Source organism: Mustela putorius, unplaced genomic scaffold (genome assembly GCF_011764305.1).
Source record: "Mustela putorius furo isolate JIRA1106 unplaced genomic scaffold, ASM1176430v1.1 tig00003898_pilon_pilon_pilon, whole genome shotgun sequence".
Classification (NCBI taxonomy): domain Eukaryota; kingdom Metazoa; phylum Chordata; class Mammalia; order Carnivora; family Mustelidae; genus Mustela; species Mustela putorius.
In genome coordinates, this window is record NW_025422047.1 from 11,015,194 (window position 1) to 11,032,197 (window position 17,004).

The 17,004-nt window shown below is 37.1% G+C and overlaps 1 protein-coding gene across 7 annotated transcripts in view; it reads left to right on the forward strand.

Annotated features, from left to right (window-relative positions):
- Positions 1-7,691: 7,691 nt before the first annotated feature.
- CTDSPL2 (CTD small phosphatase like 2) overlaps positions 7,692-17,004 on the forward strand; it is an 82,871-nt gene continuing 73,558 nt past the window's right edge. For 2 of the 7 annotated variants that reach the window (XM_045067620.1, XM_004751281.3), the window contains exon 1: positions 7,695-7,947. The gene's annotated coding sequence lies outside the window, so the exon portion shown is untranslated. Of the gene's footprint in view, positions 7,948-7,982; positions 8,069-17,004 lie in introns of those variants that run through there. The other 5 variants (XM_004751285.3, XM_045067621.1, XM_004751280.3 and 2 more) reach the window with 5 other exon arrangements.

A 17,004-nucleotide genomic window follows, 5' to 3' on the forward strand; every position in this document is an offset into this window, starting at 1 on the left:
AAAATATGTAACTTTATCTTTAAAAAATCTCAAGATTGTGTGCCTTTTTTACTTGTCCTGTATATGCCTGTAACAAAATTTGCTAGAATGAGGAAAGAGAATCTGCAAGAAGAAAAAATAAAACAAAAACTGCATAGTTATTGAGGGGAATAGTTACTTCCCATAATAGCCAGCCTTGGAAACTTCTGTTCCTTTACATACATGTGTGACCCTGTAGTTTCAGTAAGATAATCAAACTGTGTGACATATTCCCAACATCTAGGTTATTGAGTCTTCACATCAATATTCACTTTCAATTGGGCTATATCCAATTCCTTTTAAGACTCTCCTCACTAAGGGTTCCAAATGAAAATTAAACAACTATCCCAAAGAAAGGGGGAAATTTAATGGCCCATGTGAGCAAATGGCATTAAGGACAGGAATCTCCTGGATCTGTGGACAGTTGACACAATTAAATGCTGCTCACTTTGTTTCATCAACTCCCATTTCTGCCTCTGCTTGTTATTTTCTTTCATATAGACCCAGCTTTCCCCTCAAACCTCTAACCATGACTTCCAGCAGCTCATATTTTCTTAGTTGGTCACTTGCGAGCAGTTGCTCCTCTATCCTTAATAACACTCCCAAACAATCTGAGGGAAGGGAGACTTTTGTTTCTGGCTATGACTGAGTAATTTGACTAGCTCTCCTGAATTAGTAGCAACTATGAAACTGGACAGTATATATGAAGTGACTGTTTTGGGGTAGCACAAAACTGAAACTTTAGAAATAAGGGAAATTAAGCAGTTGACCCCCACAATCACCCAGCTTCTTGTGGTGTCAAAAGGCTGAGCTGAGAAGACAGAAATCATGGTGGAGAGCAGCTGAAGCAGCTAGAATCAATGGTGTGGGCATCAAGAGAGAGCTAAATGGTTGGAATCAATGGGGTGAGCATCAAGAGGAATCTATACAAAGAGGTAACCTGAGAAATCCTTGGGGATGTCCACAAATCCATGGCTGAGGGCTGAGCTATACATAATTAGAGCAAGACCACCTAATGCTTACCAGATAGCAGTTGCCACAGAGTTGAGAATGGAATGTAGATACTAGAGGTCAAGAAGTGTTGGCCTAAAAGCAGTAGTCAGGGTACCAAGTTTCCGGGCCTGCCAAGGTAGAGATTATAACAGTTGTGGCATCAGGCTGAAACATTAGAAAGGTTGTACCTTGGGAGTAAAGACCATGCCATAGTGTAAGAACTTCATAGACCTGCCCAAACATGCTCTGACAAGGTTATAAGGGAGATTATATGGAGATTGAGTCCTGCCTGCCAAGTTAGAACTTAATGAAAGTCCTTGGGCTTCTCATAGATAAAAACTAGTAACAAAGTGTAAAACCGAGCCTGTAGTTGTTTAAATGATTACTCACTAACTGAAGAATCTCCTAAAACAAGAATCATCACTTTTCAGAAGATAACAGAATCCAGAACCTGTATAACATATATACAATGTCCAATACTCAATAAAAAATTACTAGACAAATACTTGAAATGTGTTCCATAGCTAAAAAAATTAGATGGTTATTGTTATATTAATATAGGTTTTAAAATTTATGTTTAAAAATCAAATGGAAATGTTTTATTTTTTATTTTTTAAAGATTTTATTTATTTGACAGACAGAGATCACAAGCAGGCAGAGAGGTAGACAGAGAGAGAGGAGGAAGCAGGCTTCTGGCTGAGCAGAGAGCCCAATGCGGGGCTCCATCCCAGCACCCTGGGATCATGACCTGAGCTGAAGGCAGAGGATTTAACCCACTGAGCCACCCAGGCACCCCAGATGAAAATGTTTTAAATGAGTGAACAAATAGAGGATCTCAGCACAGAAATGAAAATTATAAAAAACCTAATGGAAATTCTAGACCTGCAAAGTATAATAATTGAAATAAAAAATTCATTGGTTGGGCTTAATTGCAAATTGCAATGGTGGTAGAATGACTGTGAAGACATACAAATGTACTTTAGGTATTTGAAAATAGAGGGTTAAATGTTGAGATACCCAGAAATGTGGATTTGGGGTTCATTCAATATTTGGTGAGTGCTCAAGATGTCCACCCCACCCCCTAACACATAAGCCTAAAGATTCCATTATGAAAGAACAATGATCATTCTTTCAATTAGTTATTGCTTACCTAATATATATGGAGAATCGTTTTGAGTACTAGGGTTACAACAGTGATAAAGTCTCTGCTTTCATGGAACTTATATGCCAGAGGGAGAGATCATTATTTCCTATACTCATATTGATAAATTCAAAAGAAAAGTCAGAATAAAGGAATAGTGATGGAGGAGTGCTATTTTGAAAGATTTTACTTATTTTAGAGAGTGGGAGAGAGAATGCAAGCAGGGGGAAGAGCAGAGGGAGATAATCTCCAGCAGACCCCTTGCTGAGTGCAGAGCCTGATGCAGGGCTTAATCCCACAACCGTGAGATCATTACCAGAGCTGAAATCGAGAACTGGACATTTAACTGACTGAGCCACCCAAGTGTCCCTAAGGGCTGCTATTTTAGATAGGATCATCACGTGGTAAGAGAACAAGCCACGTGAATATCCTGTGCAACACTATCCAATAGAAATATACAACAAGCTACATATGTAATTTTAAATTTTCCAGTAACCACATTTTTTTTAAAAGATTTTATTTATTTATTTATTTATTTATTTATTTGACAGAGAGACATCACAAGTAGGCAGAGAGGCAGGCAGAGAGAGAGAGAGGAGGAAGCAGGCTCCCTGCCGAGCAGAGAGCCCGACGCAGGACTCGATCCCAGGACCCCGAGATCATGACCTGAGCCGAAGGCAGCGGCTTAACCCACTGAGCCACCCAGGCGCCCATCCAGTAACCACATTTTATTTTTATTTTATTTTTATTTATTTTCCCTCCCTGGCTCTTTTTTATTTTATTTTATTTTTATTTTATTTTATTTTTATTTATTTTATTATTTTATTTATTTATTTATTTATTTATTTTATTTTTATTTTATTTTATTTTTATTTATTTTCCCTCCCTGGCTCTTCCCTCCCTCTCTCTCCCTTCCTCTTCCTCTTCCTCACTTCCTCTCCCTCTTCCTAGTAACTGGATTTTAAAAAAACTGGTGAAATTTTTATATTTAACCAATATATCCAAAATATTACCGTTTTAATAGGTAATCTACATAGAATACTGCTAATGAGACATTTTATATTTTCTTTTGAACTAATCTGAAATCTAGTATATATTTTACATTTATAGTACATCTCAGTTTGGACACTAAATTGTCATTGGAAATATTTGATTGGTATTTAGCATTATTAAAATTTATGTTTGAGTATGTTCACAATACTTATGTTCCATGCATACTTAAAAGTTTTCCAATAACTGAAACAAGTATTACATTTTTTCAATAGATTTTACTTTTTAGGGCAGTTTCAGGTTCACAGCTAAATTAAGTAGAAAGTAGAGAATCCCCACATACTCCATTCCTGCATACGCACGTGTATATGTGTACACACACACAGCTTCCTACAGCAGTGTAAAATTATTTGTTAAGATTGATAAACCAACGACTGTACAAATTATCAACCAAAGTCAGTTTACATTAAGATTCATATTTGGTATTGTAAATTCTATGTGGGTTTGGACAAATGTATAATGATGTGTATCTATCATTATAGTATGCAGATTAGTTTAACTGTCCTAAAAATCCCATGTGTTCCACTTAACTCCTTCCTTACCCCTACCCTGGCAGCCACTGACCTTTTTACTGTCTCCATAGTTTTATCTTTTTCAGAATATCATATGATTATAATCAAACAGCATATAGCCTTTTCAGATTGGCTTTTTCCACTGAGTAATATGCATTTAAGATTTCTTAAGATATGCATTTATGCATATGCATATTTAAGTATATGCGTATTTAAACATATGCATATGCATAGATGCATTAAAATTTCCTTTTAGCTGATTACTATTCCATTGTATGGATATATCACAGTTTACCATTCACCTATTGAAGGACATCTTGGGTGATCCAAGTTTTGGCATTTACGAATAAAGTTGCTATAGACATTCATGTGTAGGTATTTGTGTGGACTTAAGTTCAACTTCTTTGGGGAAATACCAACAAGCAACTGTTTTTATTGTAAAATACACATAAAGTAAAATTTATCATTGTACATTTACATGTAAAATATACAATTCAATGGCATTAAGTACATTAACAATATTATGTAACCTTCGCCATTAACTAGTTCTAGATAGAACTGTTTCATTATCCCAAATGGAAGCTCTATTAATTATGCAGGTATTAATTTTAAAGTTTAAGCTGATTAGGGGCACTTGGGTGGCTCAGTGGGTTAGGGCCTCTGCCCTTGGCTCGGGTCATGATCCCGGGGTTCTGGGAATGAGCCCTGCATCAGGCTCTCTGCTCAGCAGGGAGCCCACTTCCCTTCCTCTCTCTCTGTCTACTTGTAATCTCTGTCTATCAAATAAATAAATAAAATAAATAAAATCTTAAAGTTTAAACTAATTAAAATGAAATAAAATTAAAAATTGATTTCTACAGTCACACTGCCACATTTCAAGTGCTCAGTAGCCACACATGGCTTGTGGCTAGGGGCTGTTGAATAGCATAGGTCTAGGGGAAGAGAATTAGAAGCAGAGAAACAATAAATACAAAATCCTTGATACAGGAATATATTTTTTCAAAGAACAGTTAGTTGGATGGTATGGCGGGAATCCAAATAGCAAGAGGTAGGGAATATAGTAAGGTAACCAAGAGTGAGCTAATGAAGGGCTTCACGTGTCATAATAAGGATTTTAGATTTTAAGGGTGATGGAAAATTTATAAAGAGGTTTAAAATGATCAGTTTGGGTATGTGTTAGATTGAAGGAGGTTCAAGAATGGAACAGGAAGACTTAGAGTATTTCAGGTCAGAGATGATGGTTCTTGACCTAGGGAGATGGCTGGGGTGATAAGTGTTTGGATTCAAGATATATTTTCAAGGTTTAGTTTATTGCACTTAAAACAGAAAGGATGAAATATGAAAAAGAAACTGCATTCTATAAGGTGGAAAATACTAAGAGAGAAGCAGGTTTGAGAGAAAAGAGCTTAGTTTTGACAATGTTATGTTTCACTTGATCATTGCCATCAAGTCACTGCAATATTAGAGCAAAATGGCAGTCTGATATTTCAATATTTATTATATGACTTCCTTAATGAGTTGTAGTAAGAGTGATAAAATTTATCTCATAGAGAATTAATATAGGAGTGGATTGTGAAGTATATATGCCTTATAATATCAGATAAATGGTAAATATAGTCCATATACTGTGAAATAAGGGTCTCTTTGAAGGATTCTGTTGAATATCCAAGATACTTCTTCTACATTGCTTAGTAAACATCATATTTCATTAATGTTTTCATATAGTAATAGTTACATATAGTTTAGAAAGGATGAATGTCACTAGGTTTTTGCATTAATTTTTTCCCCTATGGCTACCACTTTGCATCTTAACACACTTCAGTTTTTTTAAAGTTCATATTTTTAAACCTTTATTTTATTCTAAAATCTTGGACAAGATTTTTACTGAAGCTTAATGACAATAACAACCATCAGATAAGGAGCAACGAAAACACCCTGTTAAGTGTTTCCCATAAATCTCATTTGATCTTCACAACAATCCACTTAGATACTGCAGAAAACTGTCTAGTAGAGACTATTAGATGTAAATAAAGGTAAAAATCAGAACATAAAACAGTTATCCTCTGTGAAAAAATGCTGTTAAAATGTTAAATAAATTGCAAAGACATTTCAACTTGCTACCAGCAGCCTTACTAAACTTAACATCTAACAATAACAACATTGCCACAGGAGACAGTTGGATATGGTGTAATGAGCAGAAGGAGAGCTTGACTCCTGATTGTGTTTCTTAACTAGTGGATTATTTTTTTGTATAGGCATCTGTTTTTCCTTTTTTCTCCCCTATCCCCACCATCAAAAAATTTCAATGGTTTCAGCTGAAGAGTTGGGGGACTAATATCACCTATTCTATTTATTTCATAGAGTTGTTAGGAAAATCAAATTGCATTTAAAAGCATTTTATAAATAGTATAATTAAGTTTTAGGAGAGAACACTGGGAAGTTACTACTACTGGCAACATTTTTTTCCCAGAAATATTTCCAATTTTTATCTAATTTAAAAATTATTTTGGTAATCAATTGGGTAATTGTTTAGTCTGTATTCTATTGCTTTCCATGATACAGACTGGATAATCAGTAACTGTTGATTTCCAATTAGTTTTTCAGTAATCTATTATTTTGTGGACTAATACCAGTTCTGCACGCTGTTAGTCAATGTCTCATTCAGAGCATTCTTGTATTATGAAGATACCGGGTGCAAATGAACTCTGGATCTGCAATACATAAAGCTTTCAGGAGACAACCCACCTGCTCCACACCTTGAAAAACCAGATTCACAAGGGTTTTCTGCTAACCTTCGTCTCATCTCTCTCCACTATCTTCCCCTCAACTCCTGTATCCCTGGTTCACAGAACTTTTCCCCTAACTGATCAATGCAATCTCATTTTTGGATTTTTCCATTTGTTTCCATCCGACACCCTTCCTTTGTAACATCAAATCCTCATGTCATCTCATGAAAGCCCTCCCAGACCCCCAGTTGTACGCCTGTCAAAACTTCTTGTGGTCATTCTAACACATTGTATTTAAATTGTTTACATGTCTCTCTCCTTCAATAGACTGTGAACTCTGGGAAGGCAGGGTCCGTGTCTGCCTTGTTGTATCCCTCGCATCTAGTATGGTCCTCATACTGTTTTTTCAATAAATAGTTCTTGATTGAATAATGTGAATGGCCCGGAGTTTTAGTAAACAGATGATACTCTTCCAGCCACTACGCTTGGTATTCTGATATTCTACTAGGGCTGGACGCTTGGATTGACCCCGTGAGGCTGATGCTAAATCTTTAGACCCAGGCATGCAGGTAGGAACCCATTTGTCTGAATGATCAGACTTCTTGGCAGAACCACCGTCGACATCGTTTGAAGTCGTATGACAGATCCACAAGCGACTGCAATGCTCTCTAGGCAGAGAGTTGGAAAGAGGACCTTTAAAGGGCCACTGGGATCCCTGAAAAGATGGAAGGACTCATCTCACCACGGCCTCGGGCAGCGCTCTCTGCACGCTACCTTCTCCAGCGCGCCAAGGCGTTAGTCCCACCCGGTCCCACTTGGCTCCACCCACCTGGCGCGCCTGAGTTACTAAACCCTAGCGGCCAGGGTGAGCGACGCGTTCCTAAGCCCCGCCTCCGGGACGAGGGCGCGCTCCCCCTCCCACCTGCCTAAGCAGTTCCGTTAGCCGCGGGAGGAAAAACCGTCCTTCGGTTCCCCGCCTCTTCACTCCCAACGCTTTACTCCCTACTCCCCCTGCAATCACTACACAACCAGCTACGGAGGCCCCTAAAGTACAAATAACCCCCAGGCCCTGGCGTATCCTGATTGGTTTTGTCCTTGTTCCTCCATTCGGTCCCAGGGGCCTGCGTTCAATTTTTGTCGGGAATCTGGCTTGTGTGCTTCTTCTGGCGGCAGGAACTCCAACGCTCTTCACGGAAGTAAAAATTGTTTGTTTTTTGTTGTGGGTTTTTTTTTTTTTTTTTGCCTCTGAGGCCTCCCGCATTCCTTCCCTCCCACCACGCGGAATTGTGGCGGGAGGGGGAGGAGGAAGTCAAGGCGCCTGCGCGGAGAGGCCGCTTTCCATCCGGGTCTCTGTCCGTGCGGTGCAGCAGGTCGGTAGGCGGGAAATGGCGACTGGCTGAAGGAGCTGGTTCTGTTGCTGCTGCGGGCTAAGCGGGAAAGACACCACACATTGCGCAGTCGGGACCATCGCCGGAGCCTGAGGACACTTCTCTGTCGTCACAGTTAGGTAATCCCCCTCGTCCAGACACTGCCGTTGCTTCCAACCTTAGTCCTCCTCCTCTTCCAGGGCCGTCTGCCGGGGTCTCCTCCCCTTCTTAACCCGGTTCTCCAGCGGCTCCGGTGCCTTGGTAGGCATGCACTATTGGCGCCTTGTAAGTGCGCCTTGTGGAGCCGCTCTTCTCTGGACTTTCCCCTGGGAACAGAAAGGGAGCTCACTTCCCGCCAGCTTCAGCTCCCAGGCTGCGGCCTGTGTTGTGATTTCTGGGGTTAGATTTCACTTTGCTACCCACCCCCACCCCGATCTCGCGTTCCTAGTCCCAAACCCTGTGGTCCCTCCCGGTAATTGGGTTAAATCAGCTTTTCTAACCTTGGCCCACCTAATGTTTTCGGTATTTTATTCTTTCTAGTAGGGCGCTTTTAGGGGGGCGTTGCTCTTTCTCAGTTTTTATAAACATCTTTTAAGGATCTGGAATTAGAAATTTCATCAAGTTCTGTTTATCTTCTGTACTGATAAAATGTTGAGTTGACATTGTTACTTTCTCGAATCAAGAGTGGTAGTAAAGGACAGCCCATGTGGAAGGCCTGTGGTTTCTGTAGTGGTCAATTAAGGGTGAATGTTACCGGCCGTAGTATTCGACGCTTTCTCTGGGTGTTAAATGACTATGTGGATGTTTACTCTTTCATTCTTGACTAGAATTCTGTGGTAAATAATTGCATAAGTAAATCGTGTTTATTTACTTCTCACCCTAGTGGTGGCTGGATGTGTGAATGATGTTAAGCACTTTAGAGTACCTTAGGGAAGCCTAAAGAGATACTGCTCGTAAACTGCCCTAAGATCCTGAAATGAAATGTACTTAGTAAATGTTCCTCCAAGGCAAGGATTTATTTTTCTAGTGCCAATAAAGCGGTACAGTGATTACTGCCCCATATGGGTATACAAATTAGTGGTTTAAATGATAGATTTATCTTAGTAGTTTTCAGATTGTAGATTTCTTTATATACAGTTTCCCCATTCTTTGCCAAGTTTTTAATTTTCGTTTGTTGTCCAAATGTAATCCTTATAAAAGCAAGAAAACTGCTAGTTAAAGCTAGTTTTATAGCCCCCCACTTTTAACCTTGCAGACCAGTTGTCCTAAAGAGAAGAAATGAGGAGGCTGTTGGTGTTTTCAGAATTTGTTTTCCATCTTGCAGAATTTGGGGCATTGATAGGTTTTTTTCCCCCCTTTAACAAGTCAAATTAATTTTTTAAAAATATGGTTCATGTTACACATCAGTTGACGTTTATAACTCAAAGGTTTTCAGTTCTCTAGGTTCAGTTTAGAAGACTTCACTAATGTTAGCATACTGGGGTTAAATTTCAGTGATAAACAAGAGCATGCCAACTTCATTATAGTTGTCATTTGGTAGATTCCCCCCCAAGGTCATAAAGAAAGTCAAGGCAAAAGTAGCTCTTAGGTGAAGCAGTCTTTTAGGATTGACTTGAACCTCATACTTGTCTTCTAAGACCAAAAGAATAGGGGATGGGAAGTGAAGGTGAGGGCGTATTGAATACTTGCTGAGCCTATTTGTTTAAAGAACAGGGCCAAATATGTGACTTAAAGTAATGTAAATTATTGGACGGGTGTAGGTTTTATCTCTATTTTAATGACCTTTTTGGGTAGTTGATAAAGCACCGTTTTAAGTAAAATTTGATTTATAGATAGCTGAGTTAAGGAAATAGATTTTGTAATTGTAAATAGGTAGTAAATCTATTAAATAGATTAAATAGATTGTAAATTGTAAATAGATTTTGTCTTCAAGAATTTGCCCAAATTGTTTTAATTCTGCATTCATTCAGTACCTGTGCTCTTTTCATACTCTTCTCAGTATGGGTTGAAAGGTTGTAAGAGCTCTAAGTGGTATAGTCCTTAATCTCTGTGGACTTGTAGCTGTATAGAAATTCCAAATAGGATTGTATAGAAAAATAGGATTGGTATGTTTTATAATATTCTACATAATGTTTCCAGCATTTCATTTGAGCTAGTAATGCTATTCTTTTTCCACTGTTAAGAAATGAAGAATTGGGGAAATTTTTTCTCTCCCAAATTTATTTAACTATTCTCATGTTTGAGATTTCTGGTCTAGAGGTTTCTTCACAAGATTATTGCAGAACAAAATCTATACAGTTCTGGTTTAAAAAATAATAACTTGGACCTGTTGTTCAGAAAGATGTACTAAGCTCTAGACTTGTAACTATAGAATTAATTGCAGTTTGATTGAAATGGTATTAAATTATCTTGGTCATAGGAGACTGTACTTTGGATTAATGCAATAAAGAATAAAGTGGTTTGTTAGAATTTGAAATAAACAGTCTGTAATTATATTTGAAACTTACCAAGCTGTTGTGAAAAGCATAAAGCAGAAAAGACACTAAGTCATAAATAGCAAATGTTCTGAGAAGGTCTCATATATGGTATGCTCAAGTAATTATTCTGGGTAGGTTAAAAAGTTATCTGACCATTTTAGGGGCACCTGCTTGACCCAGTTGATAGAGCATGCAACTCTTGATCTTGAGGTTGTGAGTTCAAGCTCCACATTAGAGGTATATAGAGATTACCTAAAATTTTTTAAAAATTAAAAAAAAATTACCTGACTACTTTAACTGGATTAAATACAAAGTGTCATTTGCTCTGCTTTGAAAATGAGAAAATTTAACAGATATAGGACTTATGATAAAGCCATTCAGTTGTAGTTTTAGTTTTCACTTATTTGACATTTCTCATGAGGTATATATCTAAGCCAGACGTATAGTCAGTACTGGTTGTATAGGACTACATTAATTTTTAGTTTAAACTGTGTTAAATTGTAACTGGATCTACATTACAGATAGATAGATTAGGTGGTTGACTGTAGTATGAGAATTGCCAATGCCAAACTTTGTGTCTCTCCTGTGTGTTATGGAATTCTTTTTAAAATGATCTGTTTAAAATCATAAATTCTCTGGAAGAGAAACCTTAAGCTATTATCTTTTATTGGCAATATTATCCCATATTAGTTTATCAAATAAACTTGCTGATACCACAAACAGGTGAGGGTTCAGAGGCAGTGGCATGTAGAAGTAACCTTTTAGGTACTCACTGATCAGGAGAGGTGTGGCATATAGGAACACTGTCTAGCAGAGAAAGGCATGGTGGGGGTTGAGTTGTAGTGAGAAGCTTGGGTTTCTTGGGGTCCTTTAGGAATCTTGTGAATTTGACAGTAATGAGGGGTGAGACTAAGTGTGGTCTAAAGAAGAATGGTAGAACCATAAAGATAAATAGGCTTGTAGGCTTGGCCAGCCCTTTTGTTTGTTACCCTCATCTGCAGGTCCCCCAGTTAGTATGGTATTTTTAGAAGAGTGAAGGGAAACTCTGGTATGCCACTAAAAAAAAATAGTATTGTAAAATTTTTACAAAATGAGTCTTTTAACTTTATTATAAGGTCACTATAGGCCATTTGAGTATATTTTGGATCCCCTATTTTATGGTATTCATAAACTCTCCTGTATTAATTTAGAGAGATTGTAGGAAAGGAAGTATGTCTAGATTAAACATGAATCATCAGCATACTTTGGCTTGAGGTTCTAGCAATCAGGTTTTTGTAATATGTGTTTACTACTTTAAAGAAACATAAAGCTGTGCTATTAGAAGGCTCTTAAATACTTCAGAAATAATTGAGATTAATATTTAGTAGTAGTTGCTTATATAGTGTAGGAAGAATTTTTTTTCTTTGGACTAAGTACTTCCATATCGAGAAATTCTTCGGGGGACGGGGAGCGCCTGAGTGACTCAGTTGGTTAAGGGTCTGTCTGCCTTTGAAGCAGGTCCTGATCCCAGGGTTCTTGCTCCTTGCTCAGCAGGGAGTCTGTTTCTCCCTTTGCCCCTCCCTCTGCTCATGCACTCGAGCTCTCTCTCTCTCTCTCTCCAATAAATAAAATCTTTAAAACAAAATTTTTGGGAAGTAAAAAAGCAGAGCTGTGGCTAAAAGTAAATAAAGGGAAGATTAAGACCCTGGCAGCATAACCTGATATTTTAAGTTTCTCGTGTTGACCAGTTTAAGTAATCTTTAAGTAGGAATTTAAAAGAATGCCTTATTTTTTTTTTTAAGATTTTATTTATTTATTTGAGAGAGCACGCATGAGCAGGGTGTGGGGGAGGGCAAAAGGAGAGGGAGAAGCAGATGGGGGCTCAGTCCCTGGACCCTGGGTTCATTACCTGAGCTGAAGGCAGACACTTAACCAACTGAGCCACTTATACCACTTATACCACAGGTGCCCTGAGTATATTACTTGTTAAAAATATCCAGAACATGTATCTTTTTAGTTGAGAAAAAACTACAGTTATTTGTTTTAGTAATAATTGCTTTCTTCCTGGTATTCCCCAAATATGTATGATTAACCTCTCACTGATATTACAAGTGTCTGCTTTAGTGTATTTTGTTAAATAAAATAATTATACAATCCTTTAATTTTCTGAGGTACTGATAAAAATTATTTGAAAAATATTTACAGTCACATTTCAAACAATCATGCACTTTTTCCTTATTAGGACATAAGGAAATATACCTTTTTATTTTTTAAGTCACAGCAAACAAAAGGTATTTCTGTTAGAGAATTACGATTATACCTTGCCTTTGACTAGTCATTTATTTATTTACTTTTAAAGATGTGGGACTCAAACTCATGACCCCAAGATCAAGAGTTCCATGCTCTACCTACTGCCAGCCGGGTGCCCCTATTCGTGATTTAAATAGAAATTCACTCTGGGTGCCTGGGTAGCTTCAGCCCATAGAATATGTGACTCTTGATCTTGGGGTTGTGAGTTCAAGTCCCATGTTGGGGGTAGAGTTTACTTTAAAAAAAAAAAAAAGTTCACCCTTCTTCATAGAGCTTGTCTTTAGTTTCTTTCCATCAAAATGACTAGTTTTTATGTGGTAGATAGTATAAGAATAGTAGGGATTATTTGAGATACTATAAATGTATTTTGGGCAAAGGCCTTGGTGTTTTTACTACATAATTTTAAAGATTTTTAGTTATTTTCCTTTTTGTCAACATCTCATTGGTTCTTTATAAATTAATGTTTTCTGCAGGTTTCAGATTTCTACTGGCCCGAGAGTAGGTTTAAATTTTCTTTAAATAGAAGTTTTAATCAGAGAGTATAAATAAGTAGCTGTATGTTTCCTCTTTCCCAGTTTTGGTGAGAACTACTTAAATAAAAAGCACTCTTTGGAAAATACTGCTAAAATTAAATTCACTTTTTTAATTTTCCAATTTTCCTTGTTAATGTATCTAATAAGTACATTACAATGTAGATGTATACAGGTGACCCAGCAAATTAAAAAGCAAAAATGTTGGAATATATAAATGTTCTCCAAAGGAAGTAATATGGAGAAAAAATGATAGAATAGAGTGACAAAATTCATATGTGCTTTTTGAGGAAAAATAGAAGTTTCTCATGAATATTATGGTACTCAATTATTAAGAATTCAGAAATTTTAAAAAAAGAATTCAGAAATTATATTTTTGCTAGCACATTATGTTATAAAGTCTAATTTAGGGAATTTCTTTCATAACCATGTAGTTGAATGCCGTTTTTACAGGATGCTTAAAGTGTATTTATTGAAGGTAGTTAAAATTGAAACAATCTCCAGATTATTGTTCTGTTAAAGATTAGGTTAAAGAAATAAAAATGTTCTCAGCAGAACATAACTACCTCATGCTCTCCATAACATACATTGATTTTGCCCCAAGGATATTTCTACTGGGGAATATACTAAGTTTTAAGTTGGGGTACTGTTAGTAGTATTTTAAAACATATATCTGAAAAACTGTGCCTTAGTATTTTCAGTGATTAACAAACTGAATAATGTTCTCTATTCTCATAGAGTCTTTTAATCATCACTAATTTAACAGTCCACATATTTTGTTTCTCCAGAGAAAAATAATTGATCATGGATTTAGAAAAAGCATTCTTTGTTGTTATTGTTCATCAAAGAAAACTTTGAGAGGAAAAAAACATAATTTTATTAACGTAACTCAGAAGCTCTTTTATTTTTTGTATTCTCTCTGTATTTTGAGAAATGCTTTTGACTATAAGTTTATTAATTTTTGTAGTTTCTGAGGAATCCTGTAATGTTAGCTAACAGAAAAAGACGAAGTCAGGGGTGCCTGGGTGGCTCAGGTCATGATCCCAGGACCCTGGGATCTATTCCTGAATCAGGCTCCCTGCTCAGTGGGAAGCCTGCTTCTCCCACTCCCCCTGCTTATGTTCCCTTTCTCGCTGTCTCTCTCTCTTTGTCAAATATATAAATAAAAAATTAAAAAGACCCGTCAGGGGCGCCTGGGTGGCTTAGTGGGTTAAAGCCTCTGCCTTCGGCTCAGGTCGTGATCCCAGAGTCCTGGGATCAAGCCCCACATTGGGCTCTCTGCTCAGCAGGGATCCTGCTCCCCACCCCCCCATCCCCACCCTGCCTCCTCTCTGCCTACTTGTGATCTCTGCCTGTAAAATAAATAAATAAAATATTAAAAAAAAAAAAAGACCAAGTCATGTATAAAAAATAGTAATAACTCCAAAGACCACCTATCTTTATCACACACTTTTTTAGAGAAGGATTTGAAGAAAACTCTCCTTGTATTAGAATTGATGCTTATATAATACCCTCTACTTAACTCCTTCTGCTCTAGTTGACTTTTGACTTTTATTAGGTGATAAGTGAGAGAGACAGAGAAATCTCTTCCTTCTCTGAAGTCTTTTTTAATGAAAGCTTAGGGAAGTAGTGGAGATTAAAGAGGACAGTTGTAATACCTGAAGCTGTTGATTTCAGCTTAGTCAGGCTAGAAATATAGACCTTGAAAACCAATGCTGACACTTTTGAAAGTGTTATTTGGTATCAGTGAAGGTAGTGATTTTAAGCTTTTTCTTTCATAACATAATTTTTAATATAAATTTAGTAGTGATACCGTTTGTAATAGTATAAATTTAACAAACCCATAGAACTCTAGAGCTAATGGAGACCAAAGGGGTCATCTAGTCCAGTAAAGTCTTTGTTTTATTAATGATGAACTATTTTGAAGTTTTTTAAACATGTAGTAAATATTTGTCTTAATTAGGGTGCTGTGGGATGGATTGTATGTAATACAAGGATGAAAATAGCTCAGATGAATTAATGACTCACTTCCCATTTTGGCAGCCTTTTTTTTTTTTTTTAATTTACATGTGGTGAAATGCACAGATCTGATGTCCAGTAACAATTTCTGCTGTTGAGGAAATGAAATGCTAGAATGATTGTATGACTTAATCATTGCCTGATCAGTGTCACAGCTAACTAATGATAGATTTGGGACTGGTACCTCCCTGTTACCCCTTCAGTATCTCCCTGAGGAGGCTATTCCATAACATTGCATGCATTTATTCTTTATATAGTTGGCATATTATTTATATTTACCTAAATTTTATGGGAAAACCAGACTTTTCCTTTAAAGTTTGATTTCTGATGTTTTTAGTTTTCTTTATATTTATTACCTACTTTTATTTCCCTCTTCTCTGCTTTATTCAGCAAATACTTGTTCAAAGGATGTACATCCATTTAGTACTGGCTGATTTGTTAGGAATCCTTTATATATGTAGTGTGCTCTTTTGTTGTTTTGATAGAAATTTGTGAACTCAAGACCTCAGTAGCAAATGATTGAGTTTATGCTTGTAACATTATTATAATCTTAACGCAAGATAATTTGTAACTGTAATTGTTTGCTTCATATATTGCTTGGAATCAGGAATTTTGTGAAGAGGAAGGAAATCTTATGAGGAAGAAACATTTTTAGTTTTATTTATAGGCCTCTTTTTGTGAGCAGGAATTGATTGCTGCAGTGAGGATTGTTTATGTTTTAATGACATAGTTTTTTTCCCCCATTCTCTCGTCTCTGAGGAAAATGAGAAAAATTATGGTTCAGTTCAACAGAGATTGGGTTTTCTTTTGTACTAGGTTACTGGAGTTACAGATAAGATTTTTGCCTTCAAGACTCTTACAGTCTAGTGGAGCTAAAGATATTTGGATTATTTCAGTAGGATTTGTGGAGAGTTTAAATAGAGATACTCATAGGTTTACTTTAGGCTTAGGGATGTGGAGGTGTTTACTAATCTTACCAGGGTGCATGTTACTAGAGCTGAGCTTTCAGTGATGAAGATAAGAATTAGTTTAGTTGGAAGAATGTTTGAGGTAGAGAAAAGCAGAAGCGAGATACAGCACATTGTGGACAGGAAACTATTTAATCTTCGGGGCACATACAGTGGGGCAGCAAATAGCAATGAAAAAACACTTGGGGGAGGTGTATTGTATAGGGTTTTACATATAATACCAGGGTTTGATCTTTATTTTGAAGGTAGTTAATGAGAAGGAGCAGGCAGATTTGTGGAGTGTGGAGGAATGGATTTAAAGGGGGACAAGACTAAGAAATGTTTCAGAGATTAAATAATAAGGATGTGGTGATTGACATAGGAGACAATAGAGAGGAGGAATGGGTGGGATGTCTAGGATGATTTCTGGTTAGGTAGATGGTAGAAGCATTACTTGTGATCAAGAATATAGGAGGGGCTCCTGGCTGGCTCATTCTGCAGAGCGTGTGGCTTTTGAACTCGGAGTCAAGAGTTTGAGCCCCACATTGGGTGTAGAAATTGCTTAAATAAACTTAAAAAAAAAAGGAATATAGTAGAAAATATATAGTAGGAAGAACAGGTTTGGGTTGGATGTGGGGGTTGGGTGGGAAAGTGAGTTCAGTTTTGGGTAAGTTGAATTTGAGGTGCCACATGATGAGTGTGTTGAGAAGTGTTGAGAAGGCTGCTGGATGTGAGTCTGAAATATAAAAGGGATAGAGAAACTAGCAGAATTAATTTTGTAATTGATAGTGAACATTTGGAATAGGCTTTCTCTGCCCCCACCCACTTTGCCAAACCTTTTAGCTGGCCTGCAGGTAAATAGAAAGCAAACTTCATTGCCTAGTTTTAGATTGCTGAGCAATCAGCTTTTTCTGTTCCTGTAATGAGGTCTGGTT